The following is a 7756-nucleotide window of genomic DNA, read 5'->3' on the forward strand; positions in this document are numbered from 1 at the left end:
GAGAGAGAAAAGAGCGGATGGGGGGAAGGCAGGCAGAGCAGGAAGGACTCAGGAAAGTTTGGTTGAAGTAGCCCCAGACCTCCTCTCGCTGCCGGCTCCCGGCCAAGCCGAGCGCGGCGGCAGCAGGAGCCTTGGCAGCCTCGCCCGGGGGACGGCGCGGAGCCCGCTGACGTCAGCCTGCAGATGTGCCCCGGCCCGGCGGCGGCGCCGCGCATGCGCGCCGCGTCACGTGGCGGCGGCGGGGGAGGCAGGGGTACAGTCGGGGTAACGCAAAGCGGTAGGGAGGGAGGGGGAAGAGGTGTAGGGTGCCGCTGCTGTGCCACTGCGCTGTGGGGGAACGGAACTGGACGGGACATTAACGGCCCTTGCCGCCTGCTGTGGTGTAGTCTGGTGTGGTGTGCGGGAGCCCGGCTGGGGCCCGTGTGGGTCTTGCTGGCGGCGGGCCGGGCGGCCTCCTCTGCTGTTTTGCCCGATGAGGCGCGGGGGAAGCCGGCAGAGGCCTCCCGCCGGTCTCCAGGCCGTGCGTTAGCGCGGATTTCATCACGGAGCAGCTCTCGTGTGCCGTGAGGGCCCGGTGCCGGAGAGGCAGCTCGGGAAACGGGGACCTTTGGGGCCGGGACGGGAGGAGCTCGGCACCTCGCGCGCTCGGCGGCCCAGAGGCGCCCACGTAGCACTGCCGCTTTGTTTGCAGCGCGGAGCCCGGGTCAGAGCACGTTCACGCTGCTGCTAGCAGACTGCCCGAATGCTCTGCTTCTTCGTTCTGTGTCGGAGGCAGCGGGGTGGTGCCGGTGAGCCGCGAACACGCGGGAGAGATCCCACACTGGCCGCTGCGGGGCGCGTCCGAGGGCTGGAGGGCAGCCCGAAGGCCGGTCCTGGGTCTGGCATTCTCAGCGTCAGTCAAGGCGCGCTTAGTTCTGATTGAACGTAACGCGCTGCTCCGGTTCAGATCTAGTTCTACACGTAAACAGGTGGCATTTCTGTCAGCAGCAGCTTCAGCGGAGTAAGCAGAGCCCCCTAGGAGGGTACTCGCATTTGTACCAGCCCTGCTGTAGCGTCCCGCTACTTTCATCCCACTGTTGCAGGCTTTAGGCAGCTTTACGTGCTGGGTTCGGGCGGCGGCAGCTCCGCGTCCCGCGGCACTCACCGGCAGTCTCCGGCAAGCAGCGCCGTGCGGCGCGAGCCGCAGTCGCGGGAGGTGCTCGTGCAGAGGGCGCCACCCTGCGGGTGCTCCGGCCTCGCGGAACCCGCGGCCTCGGTGTGCCTCTGCCGTGTCCGCTTGGTTAAAGCGCGTTTGTCAGCTCGGGCGTGGGGGAGTGTTTTTTCTTAGAGTTACAAAGTTTCTCCTTCTGCAGCTAATTATTTTATAAGATGATCGTGTTCATACAGCGAGCTCTGTAGCAGGTGCGGTCAGGCGTACCTCAGCCACATTGACCATCTCTGTGGTCTGACTTTGTGATGGTCTCTGCTCAGCATGGGGTCTGCCAAACATGCAGTCTTGAAAGGACAGCTTTTCCCCCATTCTATACCAGGACCAAAAATAACTTTTTGAACAGGGAGAAACACATGAGCCAATTGCCACATGGTCGTGGTATCCTGGTGGGATGTGGAGACCTGCTCAGGTCCTGCTGAGCCAGACAGAAATCAGTCTGACAGCTAGGCTGGGGTTATTCTGGTGTCGAAGATCGGCTGTCCGTGGTTGGAGCTGCTCCATGGCGTATAACCGATTAAATACTCATCAAGCTAAAAAGAAAGACAGCTTAGCGCTGTCTGGCCAGGGCACTTGCATGGGTTCAGCTCCCCACTCTAAATCAAGCAAGCCAAAGCCTTGGGCTCTGCAAAGCTCAGCTGCCTGCTCAGACCAACAAGTTATTTATTTTCTGTCCCAGACAACTCCATTTTCTTGCCTACACCCACTGCTGGAGCTCAGGAAATGTTTCCAATAGCAATTTTGTCAAAACTGGTATATTACCAGGAAAACCTTTGGCTCCGGTTAAAAAAATTCCTGACCATCTATAATTTGAATTTCTGACAGAATTCCCAATATACTTTGACTTACTCTTTTTGCATAAAATCACTTTTATCTGAGTGAACCTGGTTCAGATAAAAATAGTGAGTCTATTTGATGACTTTTATTTTTGTCTCATCAGCCTGAATAATACCCATCTGTTTCTGATGATTTGCAACATTTTAAAAAAGAAACATGCACAAAAAGTCATATGCAGATTCTTAGTACAGTTTTTTCTTTGCTGTAAGTAGAAACAACCAAATAGCAGAGATAGGAACTGCCATTCTGTGTCTCAAAAGCTCTGGACAGGATTACAGATTTATTGAGGACAGTGTACTACGCCATGCCTTACCCTGCTTGTTAGTCTTTGCAGACCAGGGAAGTAGTTAGCTAAAGCATTAAGCACTCTTTGACTCTACTCTGAATCTAAAGCATAGTCCAGCTACCATCACACTTGGTGACTTGATGGCTGATGAAGAAAACTGCTTACTAGAATATCTATTACCTGCTGGAATAGCTTTACAGATTATCTGTGGGCCCTTTGCAATGATAATAGCAATGATTATAGAAGTGATTACACCAGTGATTATAGGTTAGTATGTACCATGACTTAAGATATGAGATTTCATATGTAATATTCATTCCACTGATAGAGAAAAGGCCATTCAACATGAAACTTTTGTTACTTTCAAGTTACTATGAATTGCTCATTCTGCGAAACTGAAAACTGCTATTCTGCTTATGAAAAGACTAGTCATAACAATGCATTCCTCAAGTTGATTGTTAGATGTATGTTATTCTAGCGTTAGAAATCTTACTGTTTATTACTGTCATGTAGCTTGTACTGAATTGGAAGAATTTATGTCCTGAACCATTCCTGATTTGGTAAATTCCATGTAAGGAATTAGAAAATACTCCTTACCACTCCTTTGTCAGGGCTGGGAAAAATTGGCATCAGGCTTTTAGAACAAGTCTGTCAGATATCTCATTTGTTTGCTTGTCTCCTCACTATGGCTACCTCCTACCTCAAACTGGATTAAAAGGCTCCTCCAGAGTTGGACAGCATGCTGCTCCTGTCTCTGGAGAAGCAAGTAGGATAACATTATCAAACTGTATAGTTTTCCATTACATTATATGTAACATCCACCACTATGTAAACATGCTCACACAAGTGAGAGCTTGTACATCATTTAGGCTTCCTAATTTAGAAATATCTAAAAGTTATGATACTTTTTGATTGAATAATTAAAACTCAGTTGAGTAACTCTTGATCTGTGAGGTAGATTATACACTTGCTAAAATACTTTGGTTGACCACATAGTTGAAAAAAAAATCATTATAACCTTACATTTATCTGTGCTATATGCCCTGTGCTTTATCTGTGGATATATAGGAGGAAAGCTGTTAATGTGCACAAGAACTTTGTTTTCAGTGCTCTAAACTAAAACTTTGTAGGAGTGCTTGAGGATAATGGTGCTACTGAGGTCCAGGCTCTCTCACTGACATTTCCTTGTAAAAAGCCTGAATTCAGATTGCTAACAGAAAGAGAGGTGTTCAGCCCAATACCAATCACTCCCATGCAAGAGTGGTAGAATCTATTGTGCCTGACACACTATTTTTCAGTTTGCCTGGGGAGGGAAGGGAGTGCATATCGAAGTGTCTTTTCACTTGGAAAATGGAGCCCTTTTGAGCTGAGCTGTCCTTGATGGCCCTCTAAAACAAAATTCATAGCAATGAATTTGGTTTTAGGTGTGGCCTTGAGGCTTCTTCGGCCCAGCAGTGTACCTTTTGCCAAGAATGTCTTCATTTAAATATGAAGAGCCTTACCACAGGCAGGATGGTAGACCATCCTTTTCTAGAATGCTCCCTGGGAGCAATTGTATGTTATGCTGATAAAGGGCTTATCATCACCTGAGCCTCCTAATTTATGTAAGAATCTGTGGACCTGACCAACCTGATTATTTCAGTATAAGATTTGGAAATAAAACTGGAGATGTCAGTTCGTGTAAGCTTGCATTCCTCCAAGAGGTCCTAGGCAGCTTTCTCCCTGATAGGAAAAAAACACAAGTGAAGCAGGGTAGAGATCAGAAGACATGAATGTGGTAAGAGCATGCTCAGGCCTTGCTCAGAGCCTGGAAGGGATGGGCAGTGGGAGGGGTGCGATTAACTCTCTCAAATAAACTTGAGATCGAGAATCTTACCCTATGCAAGGTGATTACAATGAATATTGACCTCAGCTTTTTCAGCAAATAGATGGAGCTGATCCTATCCTTGTTAAGACTGAAGTAGAAAGTGCAGCAAACATGACAGTGCTCCACAAAAGAACAGCAATTGCAGTAAGCATAAAAGTAGGAGAGAACTCAGATGAGAGTTTTTTTTCTTTCAAAGATAGGGTATCTTTTTCCATTTTGTCTCTTTCCAATTTTACAATTCAAGAGATACCAAAAAGATTAGTCCAGTAGGCATACCAGGCTGTTTAAAGAGAGAATTTTCCAGCAGTATGTACGGTAAGTTTTCTGTGTGTATATATTCTTGTTCTCTTATTTTCTTATTTCCAGATAAAGCTGTTCGTAAGATCTGAATGATGTGAACAATCTGTAAGACTTATGAGAACAAAGTTGGGACAAGTTGTACAACGTGTGGAAATGTATGTGGAAAATCTCTGTGGAAAAATCAGGTAAATTGTATTCCTCAAAGATTAGTGTATACAAAAACACAAATTAACAATGCATAAATTATTAGCAGAAATACAAGAATTCAGTTATTTTGATTTTTTTAGGATGAAAAATGTGGAATTGACCTGTAAGACCTGGCAATTAGCATGCAGAGCACTGCAGCATTTTGCAGTCTGGCACACAGCTCTAAGAATGGCAGCCTTCTGCAGAACTGGGCACTTTGATCTAAGAACCTAGGTGGCTTGTTTAGTTTCAGAGTTGGAGGAGAGTTACAGTACTTGTGTGAGAATCACATTCTGCTCATTTAGCATCTGCTGAAATATGTGGTGATTCTCACTTATTGGTACACTTTGTATAAAAGCATGAACGCATACACTAATGTCAGAAATTGTAAAATTGGATTGTGAAAGGAGCATGGATTTATTTTGAATGGAAAGAATTGGACTTTCCATATTCCTGGACTATATAACTGGAAAAGATTTATTAAAGACTCTAGAGCATACCGTGTATACTGCTTTGGACAGAGATTACGGCTTTGTCTAATTTAGATGGCTTTTTGGCATTCTTTCTACCATAGTGTCTTGCAACAGTTTATAAATTGAACTAACTTTAATAGTTCCTCTGTCCTGCTAACTCTTGGGTATCTCCCCAGAAATGCAAAGATACTATGAATGGAGTAGAGCATTATATGGCTATGATAAGTACATGCATTTCTTTCTTTGTATCTCACAAGGAACTTCAAAATTCATTTTCGTACAGGATTATCACAACATTAGCAGCTCCTTGGCTAGGAAAGACAGCACAAAGGAGGTTATTAAGGCTCGCTTAAAAAGTCCAGCATTTCATTTTTACATCTTATTTAGGTTTGGTTGGCTCTATGTGAAGATGGTTTTGTGCAGCAGTAACAGCCACAACCTCCACATATATCCCTAGCCAGATGAATCTTTTGGTATGACCCAGTAGCTGTTTTTGTTGTTTAAGTTAAGAGCAGCCTTCAGCTTCTTCAGTACAAACTGTAAGTTGCTGAATTTACACGTACTTACCAGTAGTTTCCACTGGAGTCCACTGGTGATCAAAGGTATCCACTGCACTGCTGGACTTCACACTGGGGCAGTGGAGAATCATCCATATGTTGGGTTTTGATGCATTAAAGTTACAAAAAATAATGTTTTATTGCTAAGAAATCAAAAGACTACATTTCTTAGTTACAAGTTTCAGGGCACAATTTGTGAATTGAAATATGAACTCGGCTTTGTGTGCTTCTAATCCTTTCATAGCCATTAAGGGATTATTTGCATCAAAAGGCAAGTTATAGTGAAAGAAAATGAGATTCAAGAATTCTCAAAAACTTTCCAGGTGCTTATTTGATCCAAGTATTATGGTTCAACAGGTTTGTACATTATTTATTATAGTTTTGCATTCTAACATGAAATAAGCATAAGACTATTCAGAAATGAGAAGATGTTGGTTTGTGGCTATTCACAGATGTTCGAGCTGATTCTAGGAGTGACCTTCTGCAGTCCTGAAAAAATAACTTCTCCAAACCTCTTTTTTTCCTTGTTTTGTTTTACTTTTTTATTAAAAAAAAAACTGTATTTTCCTACAATGCCTGACACTTAATCAGTGGTAATGAGTTCCCTTATAATCTTTGTAGTTAAGAATATACCAAGAGTTTTGTCAGAAAAGAAAAGAAAGTATTCAAAGCAAACGGAGCAATAGGTGAAGAAATCCACAAGCTTGAAGAAAATGCTTGACATTTATTTCTAGCTCATCGCATCCACAATTGCAACTATCTATAAATCTACACAGTTTCATCCACAGATGAGGTTATCTGGCAATAAATCAAGTAAGTTCTTACATAAATTATTGCATGAGCAGTTTTCTGCATAGACCTAACTTCCAGTCCAGCCAATCTGTATAAAGCTCAGCTAACAGTAAGCCCCTACTGCTATCAAAGCTTTAACAGTGTATTTACAAGGGCAGTGAGCACAGGTGCAGATATAGCACCTGAAAATAGGTATCTACACATACAGCCAGATCTAATTGCCATTTGGTGAGAGATCAATGGGGCTACAAGACACTTAGGTATAACGAAGCATTAGTTACTTTATAATGCAAGGATCTGCATAAATCATTTAAATAAATTTGTGTAATGTTTCACCTTCAGTTCAGCTGGTACAAATTTTATATCATGCTCAAGTACCTTTTAGTAACTGAATGTCAGTGAGGTAATTTTCAGATACTTCCACCCCTGAATGACAGCTTATTGCCCTTATTTCCCTAGCCTAGGCTTATACTTCCTTATGAAAATATTGAGTGGGACTCAGTGACCCTCGTGGGTCCTGTCCAATTCAGCATGTTCTGTGATACCATTAACCACCTGTTGGTATAGCTTGATATTTCCACTGAACGTCTACTCACAGCATTTTTATCTCTCGTTTTTGAACGTTTGTCCTAGGGACCATTCTCCTACTTTGTCCACAGATACAACGTCTGACTTGTAGAAATGAGAAGCAGAACTGGGATTTGCTGTGAATAGGGCTGGGGGAGGGACTAGGGCTAACCTTTGCTCTTGTTTTGCCCCAGATTTTCAGCTTTGCACATGAATGGATACTCTTCTATTGAGATCTTTCTATAGGGGGATGAAACAAATTAACGGCAAAGGAATACCAGTGAATTCACTTTGTGCACTATCTACGGAAAGTTTTTTTCTGAGACTCCATGGAAGAAAAAGAAAAAAAAGAAAGAAAAAAAAATGCACAAGCCTGAAACATCTCATTCAAAACTTTCAGAATAGGCAGGGCATCCCGGCATTCCTTATGCTCAGCTCCACAGTAAAACTGCACACCAATCTGTTACCAGCTACCAAAGTTTCTTACCAAAAACTAAAATCCTTCTGAAATCCATCTGTCATTCAGAAAATAAAACATTTTGTTCTTGATTGTTTAATAGCTGCTCCCTAACAAAAGACAGAGGTTAGGTTTTTTGTTGTTTATTTTTTGTTTTTGTTTTGTTTTTGTTTTCACTATTATTCTTTGTTCAGTAATTTGGGGAAATAAATATAATTTGCAGAAAA

General features: G+C 43.3%; 2 protein-coding genes across 3 annotated transcripts in view; one reads left to right on the forward strand and one right to left on the reverse strand.

Moving 5' to 3' along the window:
* The window catches only part of ADAMTS6 (ADAM metallopeptidase with thrombospondin type 1 motif 6), a 175254-nt gene extending 175061 nt beyond the window's left edge, over positions 1-193 (reverse strand). The window contains exon 1 of one of the 2 annotated variants that reach the window (XM_021380767.1): positions 80-193. The gene's annotated coding sequence lies outside the window, so the exon portion shown is untranslated. The remainder of the gene's footprint in view (positions 1-79) is intronic. The other variant, XM_021380766.1, reaches the window with a different exon arrangement.
* Positions 1-7756, forward strand: part of LOC110389813 — a 9982-nt gene extending 2226 nt beyond the window's left edge. Inside the window, exon 2 of the mRNA XM_021380773.1 lies at positions 4564-7756. The gene's annotated coding sequence lies outside the window, so the exon portion shown is untranslated. The remainder of the gene's footprint in view (positions 1-4563) is intronic.

The sequence above is a fragment of the Numida meleagris genome, chromosome Z (assembly GCF_002078875.1).
Source record: "Numida meleagris isolate 19003 breed g44 Domestic line chromosome Z, NumMel1.0, whole genome shotgun sequence".
In the NCBI taxonomy this organism is placed as follows: domain Eukaryota; kingdom Metazoa; phylum Chordata; class Aves; order Galliformes; family Numididae; genus Numida; species Numida meleagris.